Source organism: Tenebrio molitor, chromosome 3 (genome assembly GCF_963966145.1).
Source record: "Tenebrio molitor chromosome 3, icTenMoli1.1, whole genome shotgun sequence".
Classification (NCBI taxonomy): Eukaryota; Metazoa; Arthropoda; class Insecta; order Coleoptera; family Tenebrionidae; genus Tenebrio; species Tenebrio molitor.
Window position 1 is genome coordinate 19,742,036 of NC_091048.1, and position 21,941 is coordinate 19,763,976.

The window sequence follows — 21,941 nt, forward strand, 5'->3', positions numbered from 1 at the left end:
TGCTCATTGACTATTAAACTAATGTCTCCTGGTTTGAAAGGGTCTGGGAAAAAAAGTTCGCGAGATGGTGAAGGATGTTTTTTTTTAAGTTCTTCAGCAACATCTTCGTTGAATGAATGAGTCATCCGAGGACAATAATTTAACAGCTCCTCTGATATCAAAATCGGCTACTTTTGCTTCTACTTTCTTAGCTAATGATAAATTTGTACGTTTCTTAGAACCAGTTCGTATTTGAGGTTCTTCAAAATTAGAAAGATTTTCTTTTATATGCTTATTCAACGACTTATCAGATTTCTCTGCTACATTGAAAGCTCTATACGAAAAAAGCAAAAGATTCTCAAAGGATGATAATGATTTGGTCGAAACACAGTTATTAATAATGGAACTTAATTTATCTGCAGCTAAATGTCTACAAGCTTTTGGAATTCGTCTAATAGTTGGTAACTGAAGTTTCAAATTAATTAGCAATTTTGTTATTATGTCGTGACTTTATTTTAATGGAATTGAGTTGGCATTGATGAAGTAATTTCATTCAAAATTAAATTTCAAATTGTCTCCCAAATGTTGGAGGTGGGATACGATAATAAAATTTTAAGGCAGAATATAGCCTAAGGGAGTCCGTTTCGGCTCTGGGACGCGAGGGTCGCGGGTTCGATTCCGAACCAGGGCGAAATTTAAAAAAAAAGGACTATATTCTGTCTCGTGATTCGGAAGTCACGTTATGCCGTTGGTCCCGGTCTATTGAGTTGGTCATTTTTTAAATTTTTTTTTTCACCCTGGTGTTTAACTTCGTCCATAAAGGTATAAATTTTTGATAACTACTTATAAGGTTTTTAACATTAGGCCCCACGTTGTGGAGTCACTTTTAACATTGTTTGTGTTATAAAGAGTTTATTTACATAAAGGTAAACAAAGTTAACAAAGGTTTGCGGTGAGACTCTTGAGGGAGCTCGAATGATTAAATGAATAATAACGAATTATTGTCCATGCGTGCATCCCTTTTATAGCCTGACTGGAGATGGTCCCGCACGCTCCGTCGGCCCGCAGCTGATTGGATGGTAGGGGCTCAGTGAGTTGATTCTCGCTGGCGACGGTAGCGCTTCGAAAGGGGTAGTACGGGGCGCTTTGGTACTACATCCGTGATTTATGCTACAGGTTAAAATTTTACTGCTAAAGATATTTTCATATTTGATGGCGGAAACAAAAGACTGAGAAATGTCACACATTTGTATTGTCAGTGTCAAATTTCTCAAAGACGTTCGTGATTTTGACAGAAATGCAGCAAATTGGCAATAAGAAAGTTATTCATCGTCGAACTAGAGAAATAATTTGTAATACGTTTGATTATATGAGATTAACTTTTCCTTTTGAAGCACTGACAAAAACTGGTTTCCTTAGAATTTGTTTTTTCAATCTATTTAGCGAAAATTTAAATTTACCTAGACATTCCTTTTTACGGCGTTTATGAGAAATTTGACACTGACAATACATTTTTGTGACATTTCTCAGTCTTTTGTTTCCGCCACCAAATATGAAAATACCTCTACCCCCTTAATAGTTTATAACAAATGACATCGCACTCATATTTACTGTTAATACCAATAATCACTAGAAATGATGCTAAAAAATTGATCTTTGTGTAACTGTTTTTACTCTCACAATAAGCATTTTGTGACACTGAAAACAGTTGCACAATAGTCGTTTTTCATTCGACATTTCAGAATTTGAGAATTTTCTCCTGTGTGAACGGATTTTGATAAACGTCACAACTTGTCAAAACGACACGTCAAGCTAATTTTAAAGATTTAAAGCGATTTGTAGCCTTTAAGGGGCTCGTCGAACAAAAAAACGTTGTATTCAACCCGTTCATGTATAAATTGGGCTCTTTATGGCATGAGTGGGCCAGTTTAAAACACGAGTGAAACGAGCGTTTTAAAGGCCTGCGATTTTTGAATCAAAATTCAAATAAAACAATTCCTTGATAAAAAAAAGAATATTTTATTCAAAAAATAGAAATTATGCCAAAACGGCTGGAAATAGACATACATAAATAAAGTAAATAAGAGTGGCCTTAAAATTAAATTTTACATTTATATCTAGTGTCAGAAATGGTAGTTGCCATTTAAAAAAATTAAGTTGTCGACATTTTTTGATTATCAATTTTAAAAAATTGCAGATCGGCCAAACCTTTAGGAATTCAATAAAAAAAAATCAATTATTTATTTCCAAGGTTCAGGAGGTTTTTTTAATGAAGCCCTTCAACCCCGCTTTATTGCGGAAAAGATGACATAGGTCAATGACAGATAAATGTTGACGAAAGGACGTTCTAAACTCAAAATTTAACGTAGAATCTAAATTTGAAATCAAAATGGGACCTTTCTATTTAAAAAAACAAAGATGGCGTCGATTTCCGGTATTTCCTGAAGTGTCACCAATTTGAAAGTATTTTATTTGAACTTATAGCAGTCGATTATAGTCGACTACCAATTTTCATATTAATACTATTTTGGAAAATCAAAGTTACGTATAGCCTGTAATGACCCCGACAGAATTTGACATTTTGTAATTTTAGAAGATTAAAATTGGGTAAAGCTCAATAGAAAAACTAGTGTTCAATACTGTTTATTTTATTTTTGTTGTTCTGTACCTCTTTTTCTCTCTGCACCTCAGGCAAAGAAAGAGTAACTATCCTTAGTCTTTGCCTCAGGGGATTAGCATCCCCACCCACTTGTAAAGTAACGCTTAAGGCACAGTAGTGTAGCAGGTCAAATTGCCACTATTCGTTTTGGCCGGGGTAGGAGGCCAAGAGGTCCTACTTATGATCGCTGTTCGAAAATCAGGAACTAGCAAGATAACGCAAGGCATTTGACGTCGCCACGCGCCCACCCTACCGTAACCTTTTTCGGGACGCTCATTTCGAGATCGTTCAGTTTGTTTGTGTCGTCAGTCAAGTCAATTTTTAGTTTATCGGTTCAGGGTTCATTTTTTTGTTTATCGGTTCACTTTCAGTTTTTTTTCAGTTTCACTTTCGGTTTTCGTTTGTTTCCTTCGCGGTTTCATTTTTGAGAGTTTCCGTTGTATAGTATTTTTATCTTCCTAAGGAATTTTGGCTTAAGTCATAAATAAACCGAACAAAGACCCTACTTAAAGAAATTTATTGTGATATTGTACTTGTCAATCACTAGCCGGCCTCGGAGAAAAAAATTACCTGGGGTAGTACTCAAAATATTTGTCGGAGAACCTCTAGTGATTGACAGGCACAATATGACAATAAATTTCTTTAAGTAGGGTCTTTGTTCGGTTTATTTAGGGTTTAAGTCAGAATTCCTTAGGAAGTTACAAGCACTATAGAGTCTTGGTGCCAGCCGTACCGTCGTTCGCTTATGGTCCGTTTTGTGAGGACACGTCGGGATTACGCTGTGATGCCGCGCCTGGTGTCGCAAGCGTAGTCGAATCTCGGCGAGTCCCAAGCGCATCGGGATCATCTGCGGATGTCGTTTTGGGATCAAATTTTGGAAGAACCACCTTTCGTGAATTACGCGCGGACTCACCGACACATTACCGCTTCAACATCTGAATTTTCCGATCGGTGATTTCCAACGTAAACAAACCGGCGCCATGATCGACCATCTGTCATTTAGCGCGCAAGTGTAGTACCGCCGGAAACAGTCATCAAGATGCGTGGTCCGTGCAATTACCGGGACGCCTTATCGCCCAACGAAATAAGGTCCAGATCTTTCGTGTTGCTATCCTAGATTCGTGGGTAACCAAAAAAAAAACCATCGCGAGCGGAAATTAGAGGACTCGGTCGGCGACCGCCGAGCGGGCGGCTGTGCCGCAAGTCGCGAGCTGCGAATCACGTGCGTGGCGTTCGGGATCTGCAATCATCCCTGAGGGCGGATTGCCGAACGCCATGGCGCTTATCGTCCGGCGCTGCCAGCCTTCGGGGCCGTCGAAGAGCCCGAAAATTACCGTACCGTACCGCTACCGTTTACCGTGGTCGAGAAACCCCTCGTCATCTAGCGAGATAGAGGTAATTATCCTTCATTAGCGAATTCACTTCGCTAACTTTCGTCTATTAGGGGTAGTTCGAGCCAATTACCGTTACCGTACCGTGAAGGAGTACCGGAAAGTGGTCCTTCAATTTATCGTAGAGCAGCCCCTTTCAGCGGAAAGGTAATTACTGAATCGATTGAGTTTCGCAACACTAACGACAATTCGTTAGGGGTTGTTCCTTAGGGTCAGCCAGACCGGTTATCGTTCTTTTGGAGTTATCGTTTTGAGGGTGGCTGTTCGCCACATCATTCGTTTGGGTCATCGCCAGACCATTCATTTTTCGCCAAGCCGTTTATCATCCGCCAAGATCATCGTTTCGTTGCCGGCTCAGGACTAAAGAATATCGTCAAGATCACGCCGTGACGCCACCATAAAAAGAGAACTATACCGTACCGCAAGCCAAAAGGACGCAATCGAGGACGCACCATGTTACCGGCATAAGATAAGTCGCCACATTTTTATTGCGGAATAATGAAAATTTGCGCCTCGAACTTCCCGCTTCTCATCAATTAGAAATCTCTCAAATGTAGAAAATTTTGTAATTCAAACATTTAGAAACATTCATAAGATTTCACAAATTTTATTAAACATTTTGCATTTCAATCACGTTTAGCAGTTCTTCTACTTCCTAAAAGTTTGCAAATTTCACAATTTCAAGTTAAATTTTCAGAACTCTTCAGACCGCATTTTTTATGATTTTTTTCATAGAACTTTAGTGTCAAGGTCACTACCTGACATTTAATTCATAGAATCAAAAATTAATTTAACGTTGTAAATTTATAAAGCAGAAGACTGCGTTTCCTTTCATTTCAACGAATGTAACACATTGTTTTCTTCAATAAATCGGAAATACTGTATTAGTTTTAAGTTTATTCACAACAGAATCATAAGATAAGTTACAAGGTCACCTGTAAGGGAAAGCTTTCTTAATAAGACCAATTTAATATGGTCATCAATGTGAACTGGTTCAAAATTTTCATTTGACTCAAATTATTTAGAAAAACCGTTGTCCAATTCCATGAACCAGTGCACACACTAGTAAGCACTTCTTATTTTATTTACTGTTGGCAAAAAGCAGAATAAACAAAGTTATTTAATTCCCAAGGAATTAGATCTTTCATTTTTTTGCCTCTGACGTATAAGGGAACACTGAGCACTTGTCCCGGCCGGCGATTACAGTTTCGTCCGTAATCCTTTCATGCATAAATTAAAGATTACACTTTCGTCCAAATAGTTCAAATCTGTAAAACTGTAAATATGCAGTTTCGTCCGACGATAGATCAGGTATATAGGTACGCTGGGGTGGCTGGGTTTTATTACCTACCCTTTGGAAAAACCCGGTAACTCCTACCCCTACCCGCACCTGCATCAGTATCGGCAGGACCGTATTTTCAGTTCTCATTCTGAATTAGTTGCAAAACCTAAGTTTGCAAAATGGAAAATTTAGACATCCAAAAAAGGGTTTCTAAACGTGGAAAAGTATTGTTGATTGTTAACAATTATAAGTTCAGTTTTTGTGATAAATTGTTGAATGGTGAGTCGAGATGGAGATGCAGAGTTCCAAAGTGCAACGCCACGATCTACACAATTGGTGAAGATTTTTTAATATCACGGCATAATTTAATCCATTCTCACGAGGAACTCAGTAAGTCAGCACTACAAAAACAATTCGTGGCAGTAGCAGCTAAACGCAAGGCTTCTGAAGATATTGAATTGCAACCCAAAAGAATTATCCATTCTGTTTTAAAAGAAAATGATTCTGATCAACTAACCATTGATGACGTAAAATCTGTAAAAAGGAGTATATACGGAGAAAGACGCAAGAAGTTTCCAAAGTTGCCTAAATCTTGTTTGGAATCGCATTGCGCTTTGGAGGACATAAAAGAAAAAATAATTACTAACAGAAAAGAAAATTTTTTGATGATTAATGATGTTGAATCCAACATAATAATTTTTTCGTGCGATGTAAATTTAAAGCATTTGTGCAGATGTACTCGTACATTCATGGACGGAACTTTCAAATACTGTCCAAAGTATTTCTTACAATTATTCACACTTCATGGATACTATAATGGGCATTATAATCCGTTGGCATTTTGTTTGCTCAAAGATAAATTAACAGAGACGTATGCAAAATGTCTAACTATTCTGTTAAACAAATGTAAGGAAATAAATTTGAAGTTCCAACCAGAAGAAATTGTGATCGACTTCGAAAAATCTATTCACAACGCCGTCAAAATTGTATGGAATGAAATTAAAATAATAGGCTGTCGATTTCATATTAGTCAAGCATGGTGGAGGAAAGTTCAAGAATTGGAACTATCTAAGGATTATAAAGAGAGAACCGAAGTTCGAAAATGGATTGGATACTGTTTTGGTCTTCTTTTTTTGGGTAAAAAAATTACTCATTATTTTGTACAATTTCACATAAATTTTATGTTAATGTAATTTTCATATATTTTTCTCTTTAAATATATTTTTTTTTCTCTTTCTACAGAACCTGAAAGTGTTGGTGACTGTTTAGTATTCGAGCTGAATGAAATCAGGCCACATAATCAGCAACTGGAAAAATTCCTAGATTATTTGGTCGAAACTTATATTGACGATGATGCTCCATTTCCACCAAAAATCTGGGCTTCGAAATTAGCTTGCAGCCGAAGAACCACAAACGCATGCGAATCGTTTCATGCTCACTTAAATAAATGTTTCAATTTTAGTAACCCCAACATATTTGTATTTTTAGATATCATACAGAATTATCAGTCTGAAATTTACATACAAATTCAGAGCATTCATACAAAAAAAAACACCTAATATCATAACCCAGAAACGAGAAAACTACTTAAAAGAAAAAATAAAACAATTAGATGATAACCAAATTACTCGGCTTCAGTTCATTAAATTGACTTCCCACTATTTTAGTTTTTAATTGAATGTAAATATGTATATAAATATAATAAAATTATATACAGGGTGGTCCCGATATAACCTGCCAGAAGGAATCCAGTAATAGGTGACGATGAGTAGAACACAAAAAATGTTTCTAATAAAAGTCTTTTCGTTTTCCATATACAGTGTTTTTCTTTTGCTTTTCTTCTTTTGTCAGTTGTGTTTCACGATTTGTCAAATGACTTTCCAATTTTTTAAATGTCAAAATGAAATGTCAAATGAAATTCCCCTTTTCTCAAATCACTTTCACTTTATACAAAATGCTTTTCTTATTAATTTAATTGATTTTCATTGTCACAATGGGAAAGTCAATTGACAAATAATGAATTACATTGGACGAAAAAGGAATTTGTTCCCTTACTAGCAAAATAAATGGGAAAATCAATTGAGAAATTGTGAAGCACAATTGACAAAAGGAAAAAAGCAAAAGAAAAACACTGTAAAAATAATTGAAAATTTGGTCAAAATTTGCTGTACGCTAATGAGTTAATCGGTTTTAAAAAGGTAATTCTGGTTACTTGGCTGCAATTTCTTTAGCAACGGTACCTGAAACACCTATGACATTTGTCAAGTTTAATTTTAAATTTGCGAATCCTTCAAAAAGTTATGAAATTCACAAAACAAGAATACGCCGATTTGCATTTACTCTATGGCGAAACACGTGGTAATTCATGACCGGCAAGGCGACCATACGGCGACCGTTTTCCTGAAGGAGTCCTTCCGTCCCGTTGTACTTTTGTGGAGCTACATCTGCATTTATGTGAGGTTGGTTCTGACTGATTCCAATACGATGGCGTCCCCGATACTCCATTTAACCCCTCTGGATTTTAATTTTTGGGGCCACACGAAAGATTTGGTATATACGAAGTTGAAATAAATAGAAAAGGCCAACTCCAGAAACACGTAACAGACGCCGCGAACCAGATTCGTAAAAACCCAGAAATGCTGAATTCTGTTTATGAAAATTGGTACCAACGGAAGGCACACAGAACATTTATTATAAAATAATTTTTCTAGTCTAGTTTACCTTTCATTAGTTAGTAGATATTCTCAGTTGAAAGTACGAATATGTAAAGTGTAAATAAATTTATTCAATGCATTATTTCGGCTATTTAACCACAATTAAGACGATACTCTTATTACACAGTTCTTCCACAATTTTGCACACACTACCTCTAAGTTTATTTACACATTGAGGAACACCACTTTATTTATTACTCATTCACCTCAGTCCACAAAATCAGCTTTTGTACCTAAATAAGCTGGTGAATTAACGCACACAGTGTACAGCAATTTCAATAAATGTCATTAATTTGATTTAGTTTGTCAGATTTGAGATTTGTCATAAACGATTCAGGTACCTATGTTGCTTAGATACTGTCATCCTTACAAACACCAACAATTAATTCCTGAGTAGGTACGTATTTTTGTGGTCAGCAGCGTCGAATGAGTGTGGATAGGGGTTAATTTATCCCCATGATTTTGGACCTAATGAAGAGGGGTTTTTTGGACTTGTTAGATCCTTCTAATGACCCAGAATTTTTTTGGCAGGTTATATCGGGACCTCCCTGTATACAGTTTATTTATTTTCATTGTTGCAAACCCTGTCTTTCGACATGTCTTAATATTGGTAGAGACATACTCAATAAATTTTATTAAGTACAACAGGTACTGCCGGACGAAAGTGCATGTACCCTAAAATTGAGTCCGGCCGAAACCGTAGGTTTTGCAGGTAGGGCGTTTTAAGGATTAGGTAATTAAAAGATTTCTCCGGACGAAACTGTATGTACCCGTCCCGGCAGCTGGACAAGTTTAACAACCAGCTCAAAAGCAAGTTGCCTGGCGCCCATTTTTCATTTTTTGAACCCACACCCTATGCCCCGAAAACCCCCTGAGAGCCCGGTGCAGTCACTGGCCACTTTTTGTTCATAGTATATTACTGTTTTCACAGAAATTACGCCAAAACGGCTGGAAATAGACATACAGAATGTTAATAAAACTGGGCTTAAAATTAAATTTAACATTTATACCTATCTAGGGTCAGAAATGGTAGTTGCTATTTAAAAAAAATGAAGTTTTCGACATTTTTTGTTTATCAATTTTGAAAAATTGCAATAGGCGTATGAAACATAAAAGATGGCGACGCAAAATCAACTTGGAAACCGAGACATCATTGTAGTTGAAAATCAAAATGATCTGGGCGTCCTCGTTAATAACAAGTTGAATTGGGGCAACCAGAGCGCCAAAGCCGCTAGAAGGGCTTCTGGGGTTTTTCACTCAATCAAAAGAGCTTTCTCTAAACCAAGTCCTGAATTATGTTCAAGGTTATTTAAAATGTACATTAGACCCCACTTAGAGTATGCAATATCAGTTTGGAAACCCTACCATGTGAAGGCTATACATACGCTTAACCGAGTAGAACATGCAGTGACAAGATGGTCGACACGCTTTAAACATAAGCCCTACAGAGAGAGGTTAAAGATTCTACAATTGCCTGAATTAGAAGTCAGATATGATTGAGCAGATATGATCCAGATATATAGATTAACACACAATATATGGCCAGGTGACACCTCGGAGTTCGTAGACATGCAAACGGACCCCCGACTACGAGGACACCAATACAAGCTTGAGAAAGAGAAATTTAAGAGGAGTAGATACGTACATTTCTTATGGAGAGGTCCGCCGGCGTCTTCGAATCAGCACTGCATTGCACAGTCACTGCACTCCACACCACCATCATGGCGGCCCATTCATCGATTAATTGAAATTAAATTAAATTAATTCACGAAGTGAAAATAACCTAATCGTTCACCGTTGCGCTGAAAAATAAATTAGCAAAATGAAAATAAAAATATGTACAAAAACGGTGATTACGCTAGAACATCAAAATATAAACACATACATATTTGAAAAAGGATATGAAAATAACTGGGGCGATGAAATTTTTAAAATCGCTCAAGTTATTCGAGGAAGCCTGTACCTAGTTATCCAGCGTAAATTATTTATTTATCTTCAAACAGTAACATTTTTTGCACAGAAATTGTGCTCTGCATCCTACTTTCATGGGAGTCCATTCACCGATTAATTGAAATTAAATTAAATTAATTCGCGAAATGAAAATAACTTTTTGTACTCATAGCCTTGAAAGCAACGCTTCCAACATTCAACGCTCGCTCCGAAACGAGTGCTTCCCGGTCGACTCGAATGTAAAAATTGCAAAAAACACTGGCCCTTTGAGGCATTCAAAAAAAAATCTGTCTTGATAATAATAAAATTTAGGTCATAAAATACAACTTCCCTGGGTTTCCCTCCATTAAAAAAGTACGGTAAGATTTATAATCGTTGAAAATTGTTCCTACAAAATTCACAAATTATTGCAAAAATTGAAATATCAAGTGAAGCAATTGTTTCCAACAACCAAAGATCACTGCCTACTTGGTTTTATGTTCGTTTATGTTTAATGTATTAAAACAAAAAAATTTAATTTAATTTTCGTACAAAAAATATTGTACGAACCACTTGCGTGAAGACATCTTCCGTTCATTCGCGCTTTAATTAAAGGCACTCGCTCCTTCGTCGCTCGTGCTTTAAAAAATGCGCTCATGCGGGAACATCGTCTTCCCGCACTTGGTTCGTAAATAACTATAATCATTCATGGTTGCGTTGAAAAAATTAATTAATTAAACCGCTGCGCTGAAAAATAATTAATTATTTCACGATCGTTGATGCAACACCGATCTCGTTGCTTTTTCAAACGTGCAAAATAATAGTTCTTTTCGATATAAGGACGCTGTCACATAATTTTTCAGGTCACGTCAGGTCAGGTAAAGTCGGCGTTTTTATTTTCAATATTTAAAATTATTTAAAACAATTAGGGGCGGAGCTTGCTTAGGCTATGTCCTAAATGCATTCTCGCGTTTTAATTTGGAGGCTTAAAAATGAACAGTGAGTTACGCATTTCGGTATTGTTTAGTGTTATCGTTAAAATATACAATTTTGTTGTAAATATGCCTAAGTCAGGCGCAGAAAGAACAAGAGCGTGGCCTGAGAGAAAACGTACGAGTGACAGTACAGAATGTGAAAAAAAAACGGTGTAAATAATAAAGACAATGAACCAGTAACTAGCACTTTGGCTCAGCCACCTCCTCTTGCACCTCTCAGTGATAATTTACAATATTTTGATTTCCCTGAATTCCCTGTAATACAAAAGTTTCACTTCTATCGTGCGTCTTTACGACACACTCTCTTTTTTTCCTTGTCATAGCCTGTACCAAAAATTCTCAACTGTATTGTTCTAAGATTTTGCAAAACAATGTGTTGTCTGTCACTATTGAAAATCTGAAATTTTTAATACAGACAATCTTTCTTTGTGTTAAACATGACTCACTTTAATGTAACTGGGTTTTCCTAGTTGTATCGTCTCGGCGATACAAAGTCGCTGGCGTTTTCCAACGACTTAGTTAAATGTGAAATGTGAATAAAACAAAAACGTGTGATTTTCGATACTTACATTTACTTAGACCTTAGTAAGTACGAGTACAGCAACACTGACCAACTCGAACTCTCGGGGGACGCCCACTCTTATTTAAAGTAACGCTTAATATAAGGTATAAGAATATATGACAGCACTAAAATTATCCCAATAATGGAAACCAATATTGGCGTTAAGACGGTTGTCTCGGCTCGTGCAGCTGCATCCCTTTTTCTTAGTTCAAGGCAGGGATTAAAAATTTGTGATAGAACATGTTTTTGATGTTTATTGTAAATTTTGTTATTGTAACGAAATTCCCTTTAGTACTTTGTGTCTTGAAAACAGTAAAGATGATTTGTAATAGTATTGTACATTTAATAAATAAATATAATTTCGTCGGTACGCATTTGTTTTGAGGCCGGCTCTGGAATTTACAACAGAGAATTGCTTGAAGCATGATTTATGGTTGAGCTGATTACCTACTGCAATTGCGACAAAAGGAACGTTTATCTCTGGTCAAATACCTTTAAAGGGCCATATAATCTTATACCTTAAGCACAGTAATATGAAGCCGATTTATTATTAATTAGAACATCAGAGTAAATCTCTCGAAATCAAAAGTAAAAAACATTAAAACACGTGATTAATCAATTAATCAAATTATTACTCTACATCATCATCATCATCATCATTTTGCATCGAAAAATTCCTTTTCGAGGGGTGATTTACATTAAAAATCGGTAAAATAGGCAGAGAAAAAGGCATTAACAATGCGAAGATAAACATTTACAATTAAATGTTGCTATAAGTATTATTGTTTCAGTGATTTTATCATTTACTTATCATGTAAACTGTACATTATAGAAAAAAAAAACATCATTTACAACAATCAAATACATTTTCTCAAAATTCACTGATTTTTGACAGATCTTACAAAAAAACAACACGGAAGCATCACTTGAAAAAATAAGACTTCTAAAGTTCCGCACAGATTTATTTAATTTGTCGGTAACTTTCGACATTATGACAGAAACGATTCTTATTGTAAAAAATTTGAAAGGAACGAATATCACATAAAGAAAGTAATTTCCAGGTAAAACGAGATAAAAGCAGAAAGGGGGATTTAAGTTACATTGTGGATTATAGGAAAAGTCGAATCAGGTAATGTAGATACCCTAATGGGATGGGATTTTCTATGAACTGTAGGTAAAGTTAGTTCGTTGCTGCTATGTATTCCATGAAAAACAAAATTTCTGACAAAATTGGCAGTTATATAAGTCAAATGGGCTTTTTTTAGGAAATGATCAATTTGAGTCAGGTAGGTGAGTTACAACAGGGAAGCAATACTTACTAGACTGTTTTATTTTTATAAATCAAATCTGACACTGAAAAGTTAAAAAGTCCAAAAATATTCGGTCATTGTTGTAACATAACATATTTAGCCGTGACAACCAAAAACAAGATAGTGGAACGTATTGATATGAAGATATGTAACCTGTGTTTCAACCTGTGTTTATTGGCGCGTGGAGTTCCAGTATCAACATACGATTTCGGATTCATGGATAACTTGATTACAAATTAATTTGATCGCTCTTTATAAGATCACAAAATTCATTCTTCTCGGAAGTTTTCCTAAAATGCCGTGTCCAAATTACCTGCCCCCTGGCTGTTTCGGGTACATACAGTTTCGTCTGGAGAAATCTTTTAATTACCTAATCCTTAAAACGCCCTACCTGCAAAACCTACGGTTTCGGCCAGACTCAATTTTAGGGTACATGCACTTTCGTCCGGCAGTACCTGTTGTACTCAATAAAATTTATTGAGTACCTGTCTCTACCAATATTAAGACATGTCGAAAACAGGGTTTGCAACAATGAAAATAAATAAACTGTATATAACGGGTGACTATTAAAATTTTCACTTAGGGTTGGCTATGGATCATTCTTTGTTTTTCGTTGCACCTTAGACACTGACAAGTTTGACATTTCAATAAATGTTTTTCTCTTAATTTGGTTATGTTTCAATTGTACTGACTGACATTTGTCGTTCGTTCTTGCGTGTGTCTAAAGTAACAGAAAAAATAAAAACTCGTTGAAAGCCAACTCCAAGTGAAAATTTTAATAGTCACCCGTTATAATTTTATTATATTTATATACATACTAGCTGACCCGGCGAACTTCGTACCGCCTCAGAGTCAATAAATGTTGTGTTAACTTATTAGCTGAATTGAATGAAGTTTTTTTATTAAGATAAAATGAATAATCAAAGTGAATTGAAATTTAATGATTTAATGCATACACAAATTTAATGCTTACACATATTTAAATTTAATGCTAAGCACTACGCCCTCTGACGGAGATTATTGATATTCACGTCACGTGATGTGCAAATGTGATTAACGATATAGTACCTTAATTAACTCCCATGAATTTACGACAATTCATTGATGAGTACTGAAAAATCAAGTTTTTTCGGTAAATTCATTTGCAAGAAGTGAGAGTATCATGAGTAGTGGAGCAAACTGCTGTGTCCCGAGTTGTAACTAACTATGCAGTGAATTTTTTATCAATGAACCATAGGGATTGACATGGTGTAAACTTTATTTCATGTCCGAAAAATAATTTTGAAATTAGCAATAGAAACACCATTGACGCGAAATAAAGTTTATACTTTATACCATGTAAATCTCTATGATTCATTGATCAAAAAATTCACTGTATAAAAATAATCCGGAATTAACAATCACCATGAACGGATTGAATATTTTAATGAGTTTGGTTGGGATACACTCAACATCTGACGGGAAGAAAATATGGAAAATTAAATTAAAAATTGGAAAGAGAATTACTAAGCATATGCGTGTTTGTTGGAAACATTTTGTAGATGAAGATTTTGTTCCACTGGTTTGTTGGTTTGATGGTTTGGACGCACTGTTCATTTGTTTTTGTTTGATAGTTTCGAGGTTAGGTATGCCGCACAGCAATAAATGTTGAACCCAACCCTAAAACAGCTTCCCCCGCGACGTAGCATTACTTGGGGTAGCATTTCAATAATTACAGACAGTTGACGTACTTAAATGCATAATTAGTTAGATACAGGTGCGATACACTGAATAAGCGAAGAAGCCCATTTCTAGCGTTAGCCATGACATAGCAGCGGGTATGTTCGCAATTTCTGCATAGATGTTGGCCTTGTAGGGTCCTTTGATGGTTGATATAAACGCGAGATTTCAAAAAAAAACACAAACAAAATTGCAAGGGGATAAATCCGGCGAGCGGGCTCTCTACTACAAATTGCCCCTTATTGAGGTGAGACTCCAGTTCTTCGTTTTGTCGCACTCCCGGTTTGTCTGAACTCATGGTCTGAACGTAGTGACCCATGTAACAATTGATTTCTGGTTCGGGACACGACCCAACATTGAAGCAATTTCGGAAGGGTTGCGATCACAGAAAATCAGTTTGAAAAGTAGACCTCGACGGCAAACGCAGGCTTTCCACTCTTCCAACGCATGGTGGCAGCTGACAGGGATAGGGAACAAATCTTGAAAACCACGGCTTCCGAATGAGACGACTCCCGTCCCATTACGACCCCTACAGTCTGAAGAGCGCGCATTTCAAAAAAGGAAGTTTTGTTGTCGCACCCTGTACAACGCAAAAGTAGGTGTTGTTGAACACCATTGATCACACTTGGTGTTAAAACTCAGCTGACGTTAAATCTCAATTAAGTTCAAATTGTCGATGCGCGCACAATGACAGATTGTGACAGATGACATAGCCTTTCAAAATGGATTTTCTTCATAATTTTTTTTTCGTTAGTTATTCGATGTTTTAATAGTTATTCTGCTAATCGGGGCGGAGACAAATCCAACAATATAAAGATCATAAAAATCTGTCCAGCCGTTCTCGAGTTATAAATAGCGTAACTAACCCGACTTTGTTTTATATATATAGATTTACATTCTATTAAAAACTAAAATAGTGGGAAGTCAATTTAATGAACTGAAGCCGAGTAATTGGGTTATCATCTAATTGTTTTATTTTTTCTTTTAAGTAGTTTTCTCGTTTCTGGGTTCTGATATTAGGTGTTTTTTTTGTATAAATGCTCTGAATTTGTATGTAAATTTCAGACTGATAATTCTGTATGATATCTAAAAATACAAATATGTTGGGGTTACTAAAATTGAAACATTTATTTAAGTGAGCATGAAACGATTCGCATGCGTTTGTGGTTCTTCGGCTGCAAACTGATTTCGAAGCCCAGATTTTTGGTGGAAATGGAGCATCATCGTCAATGTAAGTTTCGACCAAATAATCTAGGAATTTTTCCAGTTGCTGATTATGTGGCCTGATTTCATTCAGTTCGAATACTAAACAGTCACCAACACTTTCGGGTTCTGTAGAAAGAGAAAAAAAATATTTCAAGAGAAAAATACATCAAAATTACATTAACATAAAATTAATGTGAAATTGTACAAAATAATAAGTAATTTTTTTTACCCAAAAAAAGAGGACCAAAACAGTATCCAATCCATTTTCCAACTTCGGTTCTCTCTTTATAATCCTTAGGTAGCCCCAATTCTTGAACTTTCCTCCACCATGCTTGACTAATATGAAATCGACAGCCTATTATTTTAACTTCATTCCATACAATTTTGACGGCGTTGTGAATAGATTTTTCGAAGTCGATCACAATTTCTTCTGGTTGGAACTTCAAATTTATTTTCTTACATTTGTTTAATAGAATAGTTGCATACGTCTCTGTTAATTTATCTTTGAGCAAACAAAATGCCAACGGAATATAATGCCCATTATAGTGTCCATGAAGTGTGAATAATTGTAAGAAATACTTTGGACAGTATTTGAAAGTTCCGTCCATGAATATACGAGTACATCTGCACAAATGCTTTAAATTTACGTCGCACGAAATAGTTATTTTTATATTAAGTGCGCGAAGAGAGTGTTTTTTGTGCATGAAAAGGTCTTTTACGCCGAGACGAAGGTCGAGGCAGTATAAGCCTTTGAATGCACAAAAACATCTTCGCGCACGAAATATAAACAATATTTTTTCTATAATTGATTCAAAAAATTGAAATTAAAAATTCAAATTTTTGAAGGAACTCTGAAGTTGCAGTGACCAATTATATAAAAAAATTATTATGTTCGATTCAATATCGTTAACCATCAAAAAATTTTCTTTTCTGTTAGTAATTATTTTTTCTTTTATGTCCTCCAAAGCGCAATGCGATTCCAAACAACATTTAGGCAACTTTGGAAACTTCTTGCGTCTTTCTCCGTATATACTCCTTTTTACAGATTTTACGTCATCAATGGTTAGTTGATCAGATTCATTTTCTTTTAAAACAGAATGGATAATTCTTTTAGGTTGCAATCCAATATCTTCAGAAGCCTTGCGTTTAGTTGCTACTGCCACGAATTGTTTTTGTAGTGCTGACTTACTGAGTTCCTCGTGAGAATGGATTAAATTATGCCGTGATATTAAAAAATCTTCACCAATTGTGTAGATCGTGGCGTTGCACTTTGGAACTCTGCATCTCCATCTCGACTCACCATTCAACAATTTATCACAAAAACTGAACTTATAATTGTTAATAATCAACAATACTTTTCCACGTTTAGAAACACTTTTTTGGATGTCTAAATTTTCCATTTTGCAAACTTAGGTTTTACTTTGCAACTAATTCAGAATGAGAACTGAAAATACGGTCCTGCCGATACTGATGCAGGTGCGGGTAGGGGTAGGAGTTACCGGGTTTTTCCAAAGGGTAGGTAATAAAACCCAGCCGCCCCAGCGTACCTATATACCTGTTCTATCGTCGGACGAAACTGCATATTTACAGTTTTACAGATTTGAACTATTTGGACGAAAGTGTAATCTTTAATTTATGCATGAAAGGATTACGGACGAAACTGTAATCGCCGGCTGTTTCGGCTAGCTAAAGGATCATTATTGGACGACACCGTTATTCATCCCCGTTTCAGGTACAATCTTGAATATAAATATGCTGTGTTTGTTTATACATATTTCTATTTATTTTGACTCCGTCCTAGTGACTAGAAGTTGAGTTATTATCCGAGTGCGTTTTAAAAATGGGTGTCCATGGCAAGAATAAGATTTCTACAATCGGTTGCCGGAAAAGTATAAAAAGGAGAATGAAGGCAATACGTAATAAGAGGTAAATATAATGAATATAATTTCTTTTTCAATTTTACTCTGTCTTACTTTTCGCAACTGTACGACACTTGCAATCTGCAGCTATGTTATTTATTACAAATATGTTATTGTTACATGTTTTTTTCGTATCCCACCTCCACCCGGCGGCACGGCAATTTTGCCGGAGTACATACACTATTACGGATATTACTATCAAGTAATAGTGCAGTGCTTATCAACATAATTACCGGCGTCTCGCCTCCGCATTTTGACTTTGTTGTGTATTATGTCCTGTGTCAATGTTAAGGAACTTCCTCACGATGTGACATGAGTATAATAATATACCTTTTTGAATTTCAACTACCAATGTGTTATCTAAATCCAGAATTTTTAAATTTTTAAAAAGAGATTGCGGTACTATTCCCGTTGTTGAAATTACAAGTGGTAAAATCGAAATTTTTTCTAAACACCAAAGATTTCTCATAGCAACGGAGAGCTCTAAATATTTATTAATTTTTGTGTTATATGTCTGTGTTATATTATGTGAATTTGGAACAGCTATATCTAAAAGATATGCTTGCTTTTGTTGTTTATTTAAAATTATAATGTCTGGTCTGTTATGCTTAATATGAATGTCAGTTAAAATTGTTCTATCAAAATGTAACTTGTAACTGTCATTTTCCAAACAACTTTCTGGTGTATAACTATCGTGTGTTCAAATGAAATCCTGGGCTCAGTAAGCGTTGGAAAAATTAAACCGTTTAGAACAGTGTAAAGTTTAAATTTCCCGCCGTTTGACACGAGTGATATTTGTTTATGTTTAATCGGGACATATTTGAACATGTTTCTTTTCAGCAAAGGGTGCTCTTAGATATTTGCTACGAGAATAAGAATCGTTAGGCTATTCTATTTTTAATGTAAAACATTGCAAACAAAGAAAAAAAAGAAATTTTTTTGACTCTAAATTTTAGGTTAGCTGTCAACATGCTCCAATTAATCCACGCTTTAAAAAAGCACAACAATTGACGGTTTCCAACGCCTTCCCAGCCCCGGATTTCATTTGAACGCGCGATATAATGTGGTTGTGTATTCTTTAGTAAATTGAATTTAACAGTTAAATTCATGTGTATAATTTTAGCGAATATATCGTGACGTTTTTAATATTCGCTTTGAGCCAAAACGGTGCAAGAAGAAATGATGTGTTCAATTGTTTCCCCTTCAGTTTCGCAAATCCTACATTTATCAATTATCGATTGTAAACCGCATATGTGTATTTTATAATTTCTTGTATTTATAACACGATCTTGTATTGCAAATATAAAACCCTCCGTCTCAGGGTGAATATTTGATTTTTTAAGCCATGCATGAGAGGCCTGAATATTAACTTCTGGTTGTTCCAGTTCTTTAAAGTATCTCCCATGTAAAGACTTCTGTTTTATATTTGCTATAGTGTCAGGTATATTTGGCTTAACAATATCTGAAATTATATTATCATTTAAATTTAAAGGTGTGTAGCCTTTATCGGCTGAAACCAAAGCATTAAAAAAGGGGTCATAGACGAGTTCCTCCCAGCGGTCAGTTTACACCACAGGTGGTCGGTACTTAGCTGTTATCTGTAGACGAGTTGTTCCCGCTTATTGTCGAAGGATTAAGGAAGGCGACAGGTATATTTTTACATTTTTGAGTGCAAGATAAAGGAAAACTTACTAAATATTAAAATAAAATCTTTACTTTCAGGAATGTTATTACAACATAGGGTTATCACGATAAGAAATTATTTGTACAAAATTTATTCTATGGAGTATTCCATTCTCACAATTTTCTATTAATTTTTGTAATGTCTCTTTTTTGTTTCTTACGTCGTTTCTCAACTTTTTCATTCCTCTGTTTACAGATTGAATTTTGCTATACGTATATGTTTGAAAACTAATAAGTACATCTAAAAAAGCAAAAATGGAAGGATGACTAGAATAATAGTTATTTTTATATTAAGTGCGTGAAGAGAGTGTTTTTTGTGCATGAAAAGGTCTTTTACGCCGAGACGAAGGTCGAGGCAGTATAAGCCTTTGAATGCACAAAAACATCTTCACGCACGAAATATAAACAATATTTTTTCTATAATTGATTCAAAAAATTGAAATTAAAAATTCAAATTTTTGAAGGAACTCTGAAGTTTCAATGCAGTGACCATGTTGCTAGGTAACTAATAAAATACAGTGCGTGAAGTGAAACACAGAAATATTTGATTATGTAGCAGTATTTCTAGATTTGAAAAACCCCTACCACCGTTTTCGCGTGGTAAATTAAATCTTTCAATAGCAGATTTAGGATGGTGTTTACTAAATTTGGTAAAAAGAACTCTAGTTTTAATGTTTATGTTCTGTAAATTAGTTTTGGACCATTTTATAACACCGAAAGAATAGGTCAGTAATGTTATTCTTATGCTTTTATATTGTTTGTTTAAATATGTGTACATACTAAATAGTTTTTTTTTTTTGTTAGGAAGTATGGCTATTGGCGAGATCCCCTTTATAGGTCAACGCATTGCCAATAGTACCTCATCAGGTAATGTGGAAATCTATTGAACTTGAAAAAAATCAAACATGGATTTATTATACCTATAACTTATTTCATATAAATATTCATCAAGTGAGCTATGCATGTATAAAAACACGTTTAATTTAGTTACATTACAAAAGTAACATTTATGATATATCCCTGATCCATTATAGGTTATCTCCAATAAATCTTTACTTGATGAAAATACGGTGTGATGTGTGATCAAGAATGACTGAGTCTGTTGGTAACAATGAAATTTGGCAAATTTGAAATTTACCATCAAAGGTTCATTTTTATAAGAGCATAAACATAACCAGCATAACCAAAAATGTTTTTAATGTCGTCTCAAGTTAGACTTGTAATAAAGTGTAAAGGGACGGTCACGTGATCTGCGCGCAAAACCAATCTGTGTGGTCGAGTCCATTCGCCGGAAAATAGGGGAGATTTGTCAGAGTTGTTTACATGTTTATGCAGTGCAATTTTATTTATACCACTTTGCTTTATACGCTTACCAAGTTCACCCAAGGCTTCAAATCTGTCTTCACAAGCTAACTGAAGATAACTTTACAGTGTTTTCGTAAGTACAAAAAAATAATAGGAAAATTAATTTTATAACCTCACTTTCAATAGCAATTGACTTGTAAATGAAATGAAATAAAAACTTAACTAACACCATCGGAATTTTGTAGGTTTTGTTTGGAATGGCTTCGCATCAAACTTTTGGCCAACGTGGGAAAATTTTACAGTCAAGCTCGCGAAATTATAGCCAGCGTTATCGCATTTATGAAACACGAATCAGTGTGTTAGAAACAATCAGGAGTTATAAAATTTAATAAAAAGTTGATTTTACGTGTAATACTTTTATCCACAATTCTGCATGCATAAATTACATTAGTATTATAAAATAATAATGCTAGACTTCGCCTCCAAATCTGGCAAAAATTCCCTATTCATTATTATGGATTATATCATAAACTGCTTAAAACGTTTTATTCTACGGTGAAAATTTCCCATGATGCGCCACTGTCGTGATTCCCAGTGATTCTCATTTTCTCTACGCCACTGACGTATGAAAGGCCGCGCAAGCTAAGCTCCGCCCCAGGTCCTTTACAGTTTAATACGATTCTAAAAAAATTCAGCCAGTGCGAATTACGAGACAAAAAAAAAACAGTACTTTTCAATTGTTTCATTGCCAACAGACTCAATCATTGTTGATCACGCTGTACAAAGACAAAAGCAAATAAAAATTAGTTAATTACTTTAATTTAAGCAGTAAAAAAACGCAACAGTGCTTTTGAAATCAACAATGCCGAAACGGACAACAAAACTAAAAAATTATAATCAAGGTTGGCACAGGGCAAGCAACAACATCATATGCGTAAGATTACTACTGGCGGGAATTAATCTGCAAGGCTGCCTAAATAACGTGCAACAATTGAGATGGAAAGTTTAGTATTTTTTACTGTGTTGTTTTGGAACTCGTAATGTAAAGTACGGTGTTTACCTGCATGTCACTACATATTTACAAAACATAATTACAGAGCCAAAAATAATGTATATTTATTTAATTATGAAAATAAACTGATTTATAATTTCAAAATTTTTATTTTCCTGCTTATACTTAAATTTAAATCATATTCTGGGGAATCCGACGGAAATTTCGTAAAGCGGCTGGGGATTTAGAAACAGGGCAGAGGGTAGCAGGTAGTCTCCTTTGGGCGAAGTGCTCCTC

The 21,941-nt window shown here is 35.2% G+C and overlaps 3 long non-coding RNA genes across 3 annotated transcripts; 2 read left to right on the forward strand and 1 right to left on the reverse strand.

The window, feature by feature from the left end:
- Window positions 1–3,348: 3,348 nt before the first annotated feature.
- LOC138126625 (uncharacterized) lies at window positions 3,349–3,729 on the reverse strand. Its single transcript, XR_011157880.1, has 2 exons — window positions 3,552–3,729; window positions 3,349–3,485 (listed from the first exon to the last, which is right to left on the reverse strand). It is a non-coding gene; the product is annotated as an uncharacterized lncRNA (long non-coding RNA).
- Window positions 3,730–3,799: 70 nt separating this feature from the next.
- LOC138126624 (uncharacterized) lies at window positions 3,800–5,175 on the forward strand. The gene is made up of 3 exons (XR_011157879.1): window positions 3,800–4,033; window positions 4,083–4,176; window positions 4,226–5,175. It is a non-coding gene; the product is annotated as an uncharacterized lncRNA (long non-coding RNA).
- A 14,715-nt stretch (window positions 5,176–19,890) lies between these two features.
- On the forward strand, window positions 19,891–21,198 carry LOC138126499 (uncharacterized). The gene is made up of 2 exons (XR_011157854.1): window positions 19,891–20,786; window positions 20,899–21,198. It is a non-coding gene; the product is annotated as an uncharacterized lncRNA (long non-coding RNA).
- Window positions 21,199–21,941: the final 743 nt, after the last annotated feature.